Source organism: Pezoporus occidentalis, unplaced genomic scaffold, assembly GCF_034315485.1.
Source record: "Pezoporus occidentalis ecotype Australia unplaced genomic scaffold, CSIRO_AGI_Poc_V1 ctg35, whole genome shotgun sequence".
Classification (NCBI taxonomy): domain Eukaryota; kingdom Metazoa; phylum Chordata; class Aves; order Psittaciformes; family Psittacidae; genus Pezoporus; species Pezoporus occidentalis.
The window spans coordinates 1,334,139-1,350,245 of record NW_026915483.1 but is presented as its reverse complement, the minus strand read 5'-3'; the positions used below and the strand labels follow the sequence as shown (position 1 = coordinate 1,350,245).

At 41.0% G+C, this 16,107-nt stretch overlaps 1 protein-coding gene across 2 annotated transcripts in view; it reads right to left on the bottom strand.

Annotated features, from left to right (window-relative positions):
* Nucleotides 1-16,107, bottom strand: part of PTPRG (protein tyrosine phosphatase receptor type G) — a 416,775-nt gene that overhangs the window by 125,083 nt on the left and 275,585 nt on the right. The gene's annotated exons all lie outside the window — the stretch shown is intronic.

Below are 16,107 nucleotides of genomic sequence, written 5' to 3'. Positions count from 1 at the left end.
TTTAATTTAATTGCCCCAGCTAAGCTCACCTAGGATGCAGCGGAGATTTCCAGCCTTTTCCCTCTCTTCCAGCCAACACAAAGGATTTTGGTGAGACAGGTCACAACAATCACCCCTTTAAAACTAAGAAAAAGAGTCTTTCAGCTTTCCAACATCTTTCTTTCATTCTACATGAAAAGTCCCAGCCTTGCCCTCAGCTCACTTCCCAACAGCAGCGGCTCCCTCCAGCCCGCCGGTACAGGATGACTCAAGCGGCATCTATGAGTCACAGACACAAAGGATGCAGAAATGTCAATTAAGTTACACAGCCACTTCCCCAATGACAACCACACCTCAGTTCACAATTAAATTACAAATCCAGTGAAAACAAACTGGTTTAGGGCAGATTTTGTTTTAATCTCCTGCTCTGAAACATCAAGATCCAACACAGTTTTCTTGCCATTCCCACTATCATTTTTAAGGTGTGAACTGACCTATTCAAATTGCTGCTGGAATTACTGCTACAGCAAATTCCCCATGCCTAATGGAGCAGCCATGGGAAGGAAGGACTCTCAGGCGTCTTTGCAGTACAAGAACCCAGTGGTGTATCATTAATAGCTTTCTGGCACAAGAGGACAAGTCTGTCAACTATGATACATCTTTGTATTTCTCTTTCAAGCATGTTCTTCCATTTTTACTTCTCATCTCTAAATTTCCAGTGTCATTTAAGTTCTTGCAGATGTCTGCAGCTTTGCAAAATGCTATGAACTTGCACAGTTCAGTGCTCACAGTACCTAAGGCAGAAAGCACCGGCTAATCCTCAGAGTTTCCTCACTTCTGCCTCTGCTCTCATTTCTGAGCTGCCTTCCTCTTCCATCACTCACCCGCCACATCCTCCTCATTCTCTCTTCCCACCCAAGGAGCTGTTTCTGTCTCCTCCACATTACAGCATACTGTCTTCCCAAACCGTGCCACATACACCATTGTGCACCTTTGCATGATGCTGCCACCTCCTCCTCTCTACCCACTGCCTCCTGCCCCACCAAGGAAGTCCCTGTGCCCTTCCAACCTGAACTGGACCTCTTTCATGGAGACAGGAAAAAGAAGTAGCCTTGGCTACTGAGGGTGGCAAGTAGGCTCATCCAGGGGAAGCTTGGATGCCAGCACATAGGCTACCATGGATGCCATAGCTACTGGGCATTTTAGCATGAGGTGTCCCTGCCCGTGGCAGGGGGGTTGGAACTGGATGATCTTAAGGTCCTTTCCAACCCAAATCATTCTATGATTCTATGACGTGCAGATGCTCCAAGAGCTGCATCCTTGACCCAGGGAGGATACGAGCAGGAGGGCAGTCACAGCAGTAAAGAAGCAGCTGAGGCAGTCCTCATCTCAATCTCCTTCAAGCCATGGAATTGAGAGTGGCAGGATGTGGCCTGCAATTCTCTTCTCATCTGCTTCTAACCTACTCAAGTTCCTGCAACCACGAAAGTACAGCTCAAAACCACCCTAGTTCACCTGGCGTAACACTACATACAAGAGTGAGGCTCATATGTCAAGCTGTTTATTTTTCACTTGGTAAGAATGACCCAACAACTCAGTTCCTCACAAAAACATTTCAACAAGTATCATGGCTTGTGTTTAGAGGAAATGGGGAAATTATTGTGCAGGAAAAAAGCTCTTAGAACACAAGTGCATTAAAAGCCTGGGAAACATTCAGTTTGTGGCAGCAGTTTCTTCCTCTTGAAATACAAAGAAATACAAAAAACTAACATGACATGTATGCTTGTTTCAAGATGTTCTACATTTCAGCAGTGGCAAAGTGAATGCTATTCAATCACTGTGTGTAGCTGATGGTCTTAAAGCCACAGAACTCCTCAGGATGCTCTAGCCTTCATGCCTCTGCTCCACAGGCTTCTTAGAGCTTTTTGGTGCTCCTGTGGAGCATGACCCATCTATGGAGGGGGTTTTCAAGCTCTGTCTCTGGTCAGGAAGCCCTCCTCCTACACGGGATATAACTTCAAAACCGACAGAATCTAAAAATCTCAGTGAAGGCACAAGAGAAGAAATAAAATGCAACTGAACATGATTTAAACAAAACTTAAAACATCGTTAGAACAAAAAGTGCTCTTTGAACAAGTCTAGTCTGACCCAGAGCAGTGAAGATGCTTCCTGCAGGTGGGTATACATAGGAATGCTCTCAGGAAGTATCTCCCACCTCCTTTCCTCTCTCACACACTCTCAATGTTCTTGCCAGAGAACCTGCCTATTAATTTGAGGTATTTGCTTCCTTCTTTTTTACTTCTTTTCACACCCCAGTGCTTTAAATCCCGGGTGTCCACAGATCACGTAGCTGGTTGTGATCCTATCACCAATGCTGTAGCCAGTCAGCTGGACCACCAAGGTTTCTAGCACATACTTGGCCAATACCCCAGTTTTGGTACCCACCTGTAGAAGAGTTTTTTATCTTAGAAAAGTTTCTTATCTCAAAACCTGACAGGCTGCAATAGTCCTTTGATGTCACCACCTTCATACAACCACCTGTGACTGACACTACAACCTGCATTAGGTTTTTCCATGCCAAAAGCTTGAGCTGGTATGGAGCAAGCTAAAAAGCCAATGCTCTGTAAGGGCAGTCCTCAGAGGGCTGGCACAGAGGGACATATTCACTGCCAGGTTGCACAGGCAATTCTCCCCAAAATGCTTGAGAGCCAGCACTGTCTGAATTCCAACCCAGCTGTACCATGCACATGAGGAGCACTGCACTGATGGCTGCTGTGAGGATGAGATGTTTTCCAGAGCTCGAAAGCTTGATGACATAGCAGCCCATGTTCTCTGCAGACTGGTCACTGACCCCATGACACTGGTAGGACACACCAGCATTTGTAGCTCTGTCTGCACTCAGATTTAAGAAGGGCAGGAAACATTTTAATATATGGCATAAGAAAGACATAAAAACCCCTTCTATTTTTAGAGGTAAGACACTACTTACATGCCTCAGATGAAATGTCAGCAGTAATGAAGGAATAAAGAGGGTACTTCCTAAAAGGCAGGTAGGCATAGGTTGGACACTTGCAACATAAATGCAGCATTAAAAAATATTGCTTCTGACACAAGAACAGCTGACAGAGATAATCTCCATAGCTAAGCATGAATTTATATAGCCTTTCAGCAGCTCTACTAGACAGGTGTGGCAGCATGCACACACCAAGATTCTCTCAACCCAAGTGCCCATATGGCCCTACAGCACACTGAGGTGGTGCCACCAGCCCAGGCATCACCCCCTCTCCCACCACCATCTGCCCACAGAGTGGTATCAGTATCCACCTGAGCAGCAGTGCAGAGCAGATCTAGGTAATGAGGGAATTCTGAGTCAAAAATGATGGGTGTTTCCATCCACAACACAAGGACCACCAAACAGTTCTATGCAGAAGGGTTTAAAAGCCAGCTTTACTTCTTGGCCTTTAATTCCCTGCCCAACTTATGAGAAGAGACAAGTCTAGCCATAAGGCGGGGTGGGCCGTGTGTGATTAGAGAAAGTAAGCTTATTAGCTGAAAGATGATAAATCTCTGTAGATAGCTGGAATAGCAGAAGGCAACAGTTTGCTTAGCCATATCACTGGTAATGAGTTGGCAAGAGGAGAGCATTCCAAAACATTAACCTAAAGCTTAATTTGACTGGTATGCACTTGGGGAGAGTACTTAACAAAACTGGTTCACCCAAGATGAGGAACTATCTGTCTGCTTATGTCTTCCACAAAATGCAGCAGGATATAAAAGCCTGTGTTTTTAGCAGTTGAGAATACAAAATGCAGGGGAAAAAAAAACCCTGCCTTTGAGAAGTGATTGATGTAGTCTAATCATGTTTCACACAAGAGCATTTCAAATTATGTTGGATGTTTTTATAGGATCTAGACATGATGAAGAAGGTTTGCAAGGTGGGAAGGTAGGCAGGGGGAGGAAGGAGTAAGAAAATAGCTTTATGTTGACAGCTGCTAATACACAGGCATGTGCATAATGCCATACAAACCACAGATAAATTAATAATAAGAAATAATCACTAGCTTAACAGTTTGGGTTATGAAGCTTTGCTTTCTAATCAATGCTCACTCATATAGCTGTCTTAAATATTGACCTGGTAGAATGATCCTGAGAGAAAGTTAATATCAAAAGGGGTGATTTAATTCAATCATCCTGATTCTTGCATAGCATGATCCTATTTCTTCAACACGCCAGAAAGCAGTAACTTAAGTGAAGCTTACAGATCAGCTAATATATTTACGGCCTTAAAATGCAACACACTAAAAAATACACTGAGATCCAAAGTTAATCTCTTTTAGCAGTATTCTTGCAGCAAGTAAAGATGAATTTTATGCTGAAAAAGAAATCCATTTTATCATGAGCAAGACTGAGCTTTCTAATAAGCAAGCTACTTTCTAATGTGGTACATCATTTTACTTTAGTCATAAAGACCAGTTTGCCAAATCTCCAGTTAGGCTTCATTTGATACAGTACAGATGTTGCAAACCCAATACCACCTTTCAGAAAGTCTATTTACTCTTGATAATTACTACATTAGGATGCATTTTTGATGCGCGGAAATGGCACGGTTACAATCAGCACCTAAATACTTTTCTGATGGTATCAGCCAGGCAGCTCTTCCTTGGCTTTTCCATACTCCCAGAGCTGGGAAACACCGCAAGCTCATAGGAAAAATCCTGCTCCATCTTGCAAGCCTCTGAAAACTCACTGCTCAGAGGTGCTGTGAACAGATTTAAGCAATCTTTGTCTAACAGGTATTTCAATTTTCTCCATAGAATAAGATGGTGATTGGCATTCTTAGCTCTTCTCTATCTCCAGTAAAGCTTAACGTGCATAAAAGCGCATCCCAGATTCTTTGCTGGTTTTGTTCTGGGAACCCTGCTTCTAGCGCATGTGAACATAAAACAAAGGGAGGTTTAATATCACTCAAACTGGGACCATTTAGCTCATTTCAGACCCATCACCTCAGTAGGATTAGTGAGCTTCTCAGTTAATCTCAGATGTAGAACATACATCTGAAAGCTACTAAAATCATGCTGTAAAAGGGTTCCCAAGTTTACACACCTGTATCCCCACCCTAATAACTTTAAGATTCCTGATTTAGATTCACAGGAGGTAAAACATCAGATACAGGGATTGCTCTGGGCAAGCCGCCATCTCAGCTGCAGAATAATTTGGGGGGTAATATGCCATCAGCATTATCAGTTAAGCCATCAGCCATACATACAAATATCTGCCTCTGCGCAAATACATAAAGAAAGGGTCCAGACTAGACTCTGATCTACTTCCATTGCCTTTCTTTGACCTCTGGAAAGAAAACCACCAGTTTGGAAAACCCTGGATAATCATCTCTACCATTATCCTGCAGCACAGAAACTCCAGATGAGAAAAACCAGAAACAACTCGACCCTCTGTCAGTAACCTGTAACACTGGATTTACAGTGATTTAGGGCAGATCATAATTAAATTACTGAGGGATACCTTCCTGCATGCTCGCTCTGCATCATGCGTAATGTTTAGGAATTTGACAAGAAACCACATGCGTATCACTGATAATTACTGGGGCGGTGCTTCCATGGACACACCAACCTCACACAAACCCATGCTTGTCCACAGTAGGGCTAGGCAGCACCCGCTGTTCCCAAACACTCCTCTTCCCTCCTTTGCATGCTTCCATGCTTTCCCATCACAAGTCATCTGGGAAAAACATACTGATATTTCAGCTGTTGTGTGACTTGGCCAGGGGTGGATGAGGTGGGCAGCAGGCAAAGGCAGAACTAGGATGGCTCTGTACCCGCCGCACTGACCGTACAAAGGTGACACGTTCCATTTATTTGTACAACGTGAGCCCTAAGTGATTCTTACATCTTGCAGCAACCTATTAACGAAAAGAGACTTTGTGAATGGGGTATGCGGGTAAACACTTCAAACAAATACATCAATTATGCATAGTCGGCATACTTTTCCTACCTTAGGGATCAAGCTGAAACGAGACTAAAGAATTATGTTTTATTTGTATTAAAAATGTATTAGCTGCTGTCTGAGAAGGTTTTCTAGAACATTTGGTATGCTACCCAGGAAATTCTGTCTGAAGCTTGAACTGTTTATTATTGCCAATACTAGGAGAAACTTGGCACTGTTATATCTTGGAACAACAGTAATAATTCTTCAGGCAGAACAGCTTAAATTTAATAAGAATAACTTTTTTACCTGAGCCAGAAGATCTAAAGGCAAAGGTAGCCCCAGTTTTACCCATCTATTTTATACATTCAGACTTTACAACCAATCTCTCTTTTATGGCACAAAGTGAAACTAGGCAATCATTTATGAATAGATCCTCTGCTCATCCTCACTTAAAACGTGCCATAACACTAACTGGTAACCAGAGACATATGAAGTCTCTACCATTTCATGGAAGATACAGAGGATGAAAACAAGTGTAATTTTTCTAAGGTGTGCACAAATCCTGTGCAAACTCCTGCAGAACTGGGCAATGTGTGAACTAGAAAGCAGGAGTTTCCTAAGATTTAGATTTCTCCCCGTGTGTACAATGAAAGTAAACCACATGTAATATACTTGATAAGTCCCTCCAGGTTTGAGGCCTGGATGGCTACAGAGGATGGCTTCTGAAGAAAGAGAAATTGAATTAGATTTAAAGAAAGGCAGGCAGACAGGCATTAAAAAGTCATCTTCCTGGAATCCAGGCTGGATGTTCAACAACAGGGAGAAAACAGGGACTTATCAAAGGCAGCTGCTGCATTTGGGAGAAAGGAAAGGAGATGAACGTACAGCTTTACTTCTCCTTTGTAAATATGACCACATCTAGCAAAACTCTCTGAAGACTTGAGTAGCAAAAAATAGATGCTTTACTTCCTGCTTCTCTCACTCTCCTTTTCCTAACAATAAAGGTCAAGTCAAAATGCAGCAGATTTGGAACATGAAAGAAGAAAGGGGATGAACCAATCGTTACTATCACAGAGAGGAGAAGAGGTACTTGCAGCAAAGAAAACAAGCCACATTCAATGACTCCTCAATGCTCAGAGACACAAAGACAGACTCTGTTGTCCCTTCTCTAAAGCAGACAACTGGCGAGTGACAGGACCCACGTGAGGGCTGGGGGTCCCTCCACTTTGACCCAGCTCTTACGGCATCCAGGTCCTGGTCTGCTTTGTGGTGTCTGATAAAGTGACAAAGTGATGCTAACAACAAAGCACAGCAGAGAGGAAAATGCAGAAAGCATTACTGTAGTTAGGGAACTAATTTGCTTTTTAGTCTAATGGTTATAATCGGCAGACTTCCTGAGTATCAATCTTCCTAAACCACAGAGCGGGTGAGATTACACACTGACAACTGTAAGTTTTACATATAAGACATTTAAAGCATCATTTTCAGGAGACTGGCAATGAAAACTCCACAAGATATTCTTCTAACAATTTAAAGGTTTTTATGTATATTTTGGGGGGTGTTGTTTGGTTTGGGTTTTTTCTTGTGTTTATTTTGTTAAAGACAGGATATTTTTAAATCACAGAGAAGTAAATTACTGTGTTTAAGATGCTGACACCCGGCACTACAAATATTCCTAAACTGATTCCTTTTTTGAACTTTTGAACATCAAGGGTGAAAATAAGGAGAGGGAGACAAAAGAATACACAAATGCTGATTAAGTTCTAAGGGCAAGTTATTCAAATAAAAACACTAAAATATAAGGGGGCAATTATGGGAATTAAGGCTAACAAATTGGTGTGTAATTTAATGAAGTAAATTAATAATGGCATCCCACTTGGGATTAATCATAATACATTAATCAATTGAGAAGCACTGAGAAAGGAAAAAAAAAGCTGTAAGTCAGTTCCCAGTTTACAATGCTGTAAACTGAAAGACAGTGATCCCGACATTCAAATGAACATTAAACTAGAAGAGCACAGAGTTAGGGTCAACATGCACAGCCAGCTCTCATTAATGGTTACAACAGATAGCTCAAGATATTGAGGAGAGACGCCACAAAATATACAAAGAGTGCTTTCTACATTTGTAGCTTTGCCAAACTTCGGAGTCCAAGTTCTCTCAACAGCAAGAAAGTTTACAGTTCCTTCCTAGCATCAATAATTGTGAGGTTTCCATTAAATAAACCGAAGCAAGGACTGTCATTTATCAAAGCAAAAATCACTCGATAACCCATCACCATTGTTAGCCACCCTCCTTTGCGACTGCATCCAGCAAGAGAAGTGACAGCACCAGTCATGAGTTATGATCTCAGACTTCACAGTTAAGAGAGCATTTACAGTGCATTTTTACCTTCAATGAGTTTTTTCAGGCACTTTGGAAGTTCATTTCTCTAGACAGATCTGAGGTTAAACCCAAAATAAAAGCCAAAGACTCTGTATTTTGATATTTCGCTCTGCACTTTAAAACGAACTGCACGACACCACTTTCTGTACAGCCCACATCCTTTGAAACTCAACCTAACAAAAAGGCTTTAATTGAAAGTATTGCATTTTGGAAGTCATCTCACAAAATCAGGCTTCCTGCTCCTCTGTGCTATTGGAAAATGTCATGAGCGAGTTCACAGAGCTGAAGAGAAGAAGGGAAAAGGAAGACGATTGCTTGGGCACTGAAGAAGATAAGTGCGCATAAGGTAGATTATCTTTCTACACTGCACAGTCAGCCTGTGGATAGAAAAGTTTCAACACAGCAGGTTGCAGCCATCATGATCTAGAGACTGCAAATGCCTCTTGGCAGAACACAGGCAAGCAGAAGCAGAATGATGTGTTTGCTTCCAAGAACAATCTGTTTCAGCCGCCCTGTCAGTCTGTCTGCCTCCAAATCCAGCCCCCCTTTCGCTCACACATTTGTACCTCGTTCCTCCAAGCACACTTGCTCAGGATGTTCAGGCTGCTGTGTGAACACCTCTGCTTTTAGCAGTCCTAGAGTTAGCCATGTGGGCTCCTTCTCATGGATGAGCCATGACAGATGTGCAGCCATAAATGAGAAAGCCCAAACCCTGCACATCAAGAGAAACTTTGCTAATGACTGTATGGGATTTGAAATGAGGGATTACCATGAGCCCAGGCTCTGCACACTGACCCGGCAGCAAAGCTGTCTATCAGTGCTGCTGTCCATGGGCAGAAAATGTGGAGTACTGAAGATTATCAGGGAAAAGAAAAACCTCACAAGTGAAAGGGCCAGTGTTTCTTCAGTGCAGTTCAGCTCACTAACGAAGCTCATAAGTGATCATCGTATGAGTGATGTACATCATTGGGCTTACAGACTCAACCCCTTCCACCTCCTTGTGCTCCCTAAAGCACTTGTAGCTTTTGTTCAGTGATGTCCCAGGTCTCACCCCACCACTCTGACTCTTCCTCACCTGCTGCAAACGATGATGTCCAACAAAGGGATGCAGCTCTGCCCACCTCACCACACCATCTCCCCTCACAGCTAAAAACCTTTTGAAGTTTCACTGTCAAACTCTAGATTTCACCAGGAATTTTTCTTTGGTACTCTCAAGTGTCAGCCTACTCATTTTTGCACTAAAGGATGAAGAACCCTATTACAAGGAACCTTTATTTTTAAAATACCTCTGTTGCAAACAGAAGTTTTACTATTAAACACCTGAAACATGGCCAATCTGGGCAAAAGGTATGGATCAGAATAAACTTAAAGTCTCAATAAGCACCAAAATTGAAACTGGAGATATATATATAGAGATATAGATATATATATTTTCTTTTACTCACAGAGCTATTCCCCATCTGTTCTCCCCTTTCTTCTTTTACATAAAATATTCAAAAATATTCATATTTCCCAAAGAAACTTTCATCAGAATTTGAAATAAAAATCTGAATTTTGGGCTTAGTTTAAAAAATTGTTTTTATTTTTTAGAAATAGACACGTCCCATGAATTTCTGTCTTTTACTCAAACTCAACTTCCAATCAAAAGGGTTTCAGTGCGAGTTATGTGGTCAGCATGAATACTTACTGTTAGGCACCCAACCTCGCATGTTCTGGCTGAAGCAACCATCTCTGAAGGCTGCTTAGTGCCATTCACACACTGAACCCCAATCTAACAGGCTTTAAGAAGCTCTCATAATTATATATTTAAATCCTCCATGATGCAAAATCACTTTTGTCTTTTGATAGTTTTATCCCCATTTATTTACTGGAAAATTAGGAGAATCATTTTCTGCTCCAGAGATGCTCTGTATTATTACACGTCATTACATGCATTGTACAAGGTGTTTCTCAGAAAGCTGTACTCTCAGTGCTGTACGGAGCGTATCTACCTACACCTACTTACTCATCTGTGTATGTCAGGATACTTTGCATCCCTATAGTATTTTCCAACTACGTAAGGGCCCTAGTACTGCTTTTATTAGTAACAACTAATGGTTTTAAACAGCTGCTACAATTTCAGAACGCGGGGAAAGTGGACTCAATGAATAAGAACACATTCCAAATTGTTTTGCTTGTATTCTGCTACATGGACACAAGTACACATACAAATACTTTGACAAATATAAATTATACTTTCCAAAGGCACTGAATAAGCTTTAGCCTGCACACATTTTCATGTTATGAAGATAATAAAAAAATACCTATACTAATTCCTAAATAATACTGCTAATCAATAATAATAGTTTTATTATTCATAAGATACTATTAATAAAACACCATGGGTTCTAATGTAACCATTAAAAGAATTAATACTGTAATTTAATTTTAAGGTCTTTACATGTATCTGAACTCTATTAAAATAAATGAAAAACCTCTCAATGACTCTGGATGACGCCCTGCATGTTAATGATGCTACATGTTATTTGAACTACTGCAAATCACCTTTAAGATACTGCCTAAACACTGAAGTGTTGATTATGCTTCACGTAGATGGACATGATGCTTCAGGAAAAGCGCACATCTCCCTCTCCTTTCTCATTTTCAAATCAAAAAGCATTATATTAACGGAGAGGTGCAATGAGGGAATTACCAGGAACTGAGGTAAGGCCATGGGAACTGTGTCTCCTACCAGATACTGTTTTCACAACAGCTACTGTATTTAAAGCACTTACTCACTGGTTATGATGGCAAACACATGAAACAGTTAATGAAAGGGAAGAAGAGGGAAGAAAAAGGCTTCTAGGGAAGTGAAAAGCTGTATTCTGTTATATGAGAAATATACATGAAAAGAACCATATCTGTACCAAATATTCAATGGCTTTGATGGTTTTCCACTAATTTATTCTGTTTAGCTCATTTAGGTCACTGTGAAAATTGAATTATTGATCACCTTCATGAAGCACACCAATCTTACAAAAAAGCAAGGCCACAATTATTGTTTTAATGAAGAACAAGTCTCTGCATATACGAGTTAGTAGTAAATATAAAGACATTTACACACATATAACACATGCATAGATCTAAAAGAAGTATTTTTTTCAACACCCTTAAAAAAAAGTTAGTATTGAAAAAGTACATTAAGAATGGAATCCCGGTAAAAAACCTGTCAGCCCCTTGCTTTTTATTCCATGTACCTTTGAAATTACTGTTAGTTGCATATTTACTGCCAAGTACCTAATTACTTGTAAAAATCTAGCCCTGCACTCCTGAAGCTCTTGAGTGATGGAGATACCAACATCACTCATCATTATGAAGATAATTTTAATGATGAAAGCATTGCTTAAAGTTATTTTAAAATTCATTTTTACTTTAACTTCTTTAGAGATGATTTGTTTCAGTACCTGTGATGCAGTAACTAATCACTGATGGTTTTCTTTGCAAATAATAAAATAGATTTATATGCCCTCCCTGTAGGAACAAGAATTCCATCACCTCCTCCTGAATTTCTGAGCTATCGAATATTTGATGAGTGCTTAGGGAATCAGTATTGTGTCTTTCCGCAGCAGTAATCAAGCAATGAAGTATTCTCTGCCATAATGAATCTACTGCAGGCCCAAAAGATGAATATTTCAAATGCAAAAGCAATATGTTTGTTTTGAACACATTTAAGTTTGGCTTTAATAAAGCAAGTAGTGAAGTGTGCAATGAATTATATTGTTAGATGGTTAAAACAGAGCCGCGCAATATGTCTGAATGCATTTAATCCAAGTAAGTACTCATTTTGAATGTGACTTGCAAATATGTATTACATGTATGTATACGAACGGATGACTCAGGAACCAGTGTGAGATCTGTGCCTTTCCTTCCACTCCTGGTTTACTCCAAAACTGGCTCAGCCTTGCAAGGCCTGGAGCCAGAAAATCATTAAGTTGAATGTTATGAGGGCTGAAATTAAGCATGTGCACCAACTATTCAAGTTAGGATCATTTAAATTGCGAGTGAAGCGCCGCATTGGACTGGGACCTCCCACATGTTTTAGCAGTTTGGTGAGTCTCAATGAGCAGCCACAGGCAACTTTTAAAGGTCCACAACGCAGTGAAGCCTTGCAGACAAGTCTCATCACTGCAGTGTTATTGCTTTTGCAAATCCAGAAGCCTTTACTGCAGACCACGAGGATACTGTTGGATATATGAAGTTAAACGCCTTCCTCTAGCACTGATTATACCTTGAGAAACACCAAGTAACCCCCGTAACTGACAGGAGTGGTCAGACTGTTTTCTCCTGAGAAACTTGTCAGGAGACAAAGAGAAATCACTGGCATATTGTTATTTGTCTCCAAAAGATTTGGATTTTTGCTAAAATAACAAATGAGTTTTCCTTACCAACAAAGCAGCAAGATCTTTTTGATTCCCACTGCTGTTTAATACTCTGATCCCTTCTCCCTCTTGAAACATACTTTTTCCCAGTTTCAGAAAAATAGACCTGTTTTCCCACTGATTTCCCCACCCCCTATGGGCTTTAACAACCATTATATGCATCACCAGCAGGCTAGAGCTCCCTTCTCCCCTTTTCAGCTTGTTCCAGCTGAACAGCTTTTACAATAATTTGAACTAAAAGATCAGAGGTTCCTGAACCACTTTGCTCCTGTACAACAGTCCCTGAGGCTCAGTAAGGATGAGAGAGGTCCTTGAAGGAAACACCACGGCATGGTGCAAGGTTTGGTTTGTTTGCTGTTTGGCTTTTGCACAGTCAGGCACTTCATTCTGCCCCAGATACACAGCTACAGAACAAAAGCCTGCAGGAATTTTCAGCAGGGCTAAATCATCTGTCACTTTGTTATTTGCTGCATCTCCCTGTAGGTACAATAGTGCCCAGCACAATCACAGACTGGTTTGGGTTGGAAGGGATCTTAAAGCTCCTCCAGTTCCAACCCCTGCCATTGAGCAGGGACACCTTCCACTAGAGCAGGTTGCTCATGCCCTGTCCAGCCTGGCCTTGAACACTGCCAGAGATGGGGCAGCCAATGCTTCTCTGAGCATCCTGCGCCTCAGCACCTTCACAGGGAAGAGCTCCTGCCTAATATCTAATCTAAATCTGTCCTCTGTCAGTTCAAAGCTATTCCCCCTTTTCCTATCACTATCTGCCCTTGTCCAAAGCCCCTCTCCAGGTTTCTTGTCAGCCCCTTTATGTATTGGAAGACTGATGCTTGAAGTGATGCTAGGGTCAGAATGCAGACCAAGTAGTAAGGTGACCCTTTCCCTGAACATACCTGTTCACTGTATGACTTGTACTCCAATTCAAGAAACGCTTTTCAAGGCCCAGTTAGAGATTTCAGGCCAGCTCATTTCATTTTCAAATTGGGAATATCTGCTATAAAGTGCTCACAGTGCTATTTTATGTGAGATCCTGAGTGTCTATCCACAATGAAATAGAGATGAACAATTACAGTAGTTTGTATATGCAAGAATTGTTTCCTGATTTTAACTATTAATTTTTGTCAGGTCAACTGACCTGCTGCATGCAAACAGAATTTATCAACAGAGTTTACAATGAAGGCAATGAGAAAAGCGGAGATTTAATTAGCAATTACAAAAAAGTACCAAGTGCTTCAATTATCTAGGTTTAGAACCAATGTACTTCACCTCAAAATTGCCCCTGAAACAGTGAATTCAATAAGGAAAATTCTTATAGAGTCCAAGTTAAATTATTTAAAAAGGAAGAAAGAGGGTTCTTAATTATTTAATGTTTCACCAGTAATTACACAGTTCAGTATAATGTTCACTCACTGGAGAACCTGATTTTCAAAAGGAACATTTGTGAACATCAGTCAAACAAAAAACAGCTGCCAGACTATAAACTCAGTCAGTGCAGTACACATTCATTCCAACACAGCATTAACGCATTAGCAAAAATCCAAGTCCTGACTTAATGGCAAACCTATCCAATAATTTCTGTGTTAAAATATTTACATAGAACAGCATGCACAATTCAGTTTTCTAATGCATTTGTAAAAAATGGTATGACCTCTACTGGTAATTTTATTTAAAGCTGTGTTCTAGATAAATGAGTTAAGAGATGGAACTACAGCTTTGGAAAATGGCAAACTATAAAATCAATGCTCAAACAGTCAAAACTGACAATCAACATGCGGCCATGGACATCTTAGGGACTTTTTATTCCAAAGTTACTAAGGATCAGTTGTAAATGACAGCTTTTAAATTAACTGCATCAGCTCCTAGCCATGGTGAGCTTATCCACATGGTGCCCTGGGGAGCAACCCTAAAGGAACATCAAGTATTTCTGAGCGAATCCGTAAAGGCTTTTCCAAGTTGTGGCTCACAAGCTCCAGCACATGATACGCAGCTGGGGGAACTAAGACATCACCTTGATCAAGCAGTGTGGATGTGCAAAGGATCATCACCATCAATTAACAACCCTATGTACAAAGCTCAATGGGATAAACTCTGGAAAACCCTCATGATGGCCAAAATAGCAGTTGCCACACTGAAGTCCTTCGAATTTACTTATACAGGCCAGAATTCAGCATATGATGTTTCAGATAGAGACTTTGGGCTCTACAAATCTTCCTCGGCAGCTTTCCATCTTGGGGCAAAGCTACCCAGAAGGAAGATCTGATGCACGCACAAGTTTAAGAACACACCACTCATTTATCATTTCAACCCAAAGACAAAGATACCAAAGAAATAAACTCATTTCCTTCCAGATGCAAAACAGGTTGCCCCTGGGTCACTTTGCCATAGAATTACCTTACCCCCACTCTCTGAAAGAGACCAGAGACTGTTTATCAGTAATGGCTTCAGATTTCACGGCTCTTGGAGCAGAGGAGCCCAGCTGCACCATCATCCAGGCTCTACAGCCTAATGTCCTGTGGCCCGCAGGGCTAGAAATGATGAAAAGTATACATTTCTGCTTTCCTAAGGGGTCTGCAACACTCAATTGTGATCTTAAAGAGCCTGCGGTCTCTTAAAATCAAAGATGGCATTTTTAACAGCATTACAGACTATTTTAGGTTATTTTTAGTGAATTTAATGGCTCCCTTGGAATCGTGGGACCTGCAGTAAGTGCAGCACCTGGCTTTGCAGGTGGGAAATACAAAACACATTCCTACTTCAATTTTAAAGTCCTCTAAAAACAGGGTTTATGGAATAAATGTCATATACAGACCAGGAAATGGTACAATATGCGGCAGTGCTTCATGTGGCTTATGTGAGGCACATCAGGGTGATTTAGCAATTAAATTTCAGCAGACGATGCTACAACACACATTGTACACCATGGCACAGCACATGCTCCTTCTGACACAGAACTCACACATAACGTGTGGCTCTTCACTGTGGTATAAATCAAGTAGCAGTGCCTTTGGTTGTTCTGCTTCTAAACTTCTGCCTTGGAAGGCCACATTCAATTTGCCCAATGCTCCTCACAGCACATGAAGATTAAGAAGTCTGGGGAATCATCTTGCTATGCCACTGTAAATTATCGCAGCTCCACCAACTTTACCCTAACATGAAACGCCACAGAAGTGCTCAGAATTCAAGAGTGATGAATTTAACATGCCTACTTCCACTAGCCCGATGTCAGCAGAGATACAGCAATTTATGCAACACAAGGATCTGTCCTTTTCTCCTTATCAAAGCATTTGATCAAAATCAGTGACATGGAAAAAGACAACCTTACTTAATTTGAGCAGGAGAGTCAGGCTTGTCACTCCAACATCATAAGAAAAAGGGATGTATT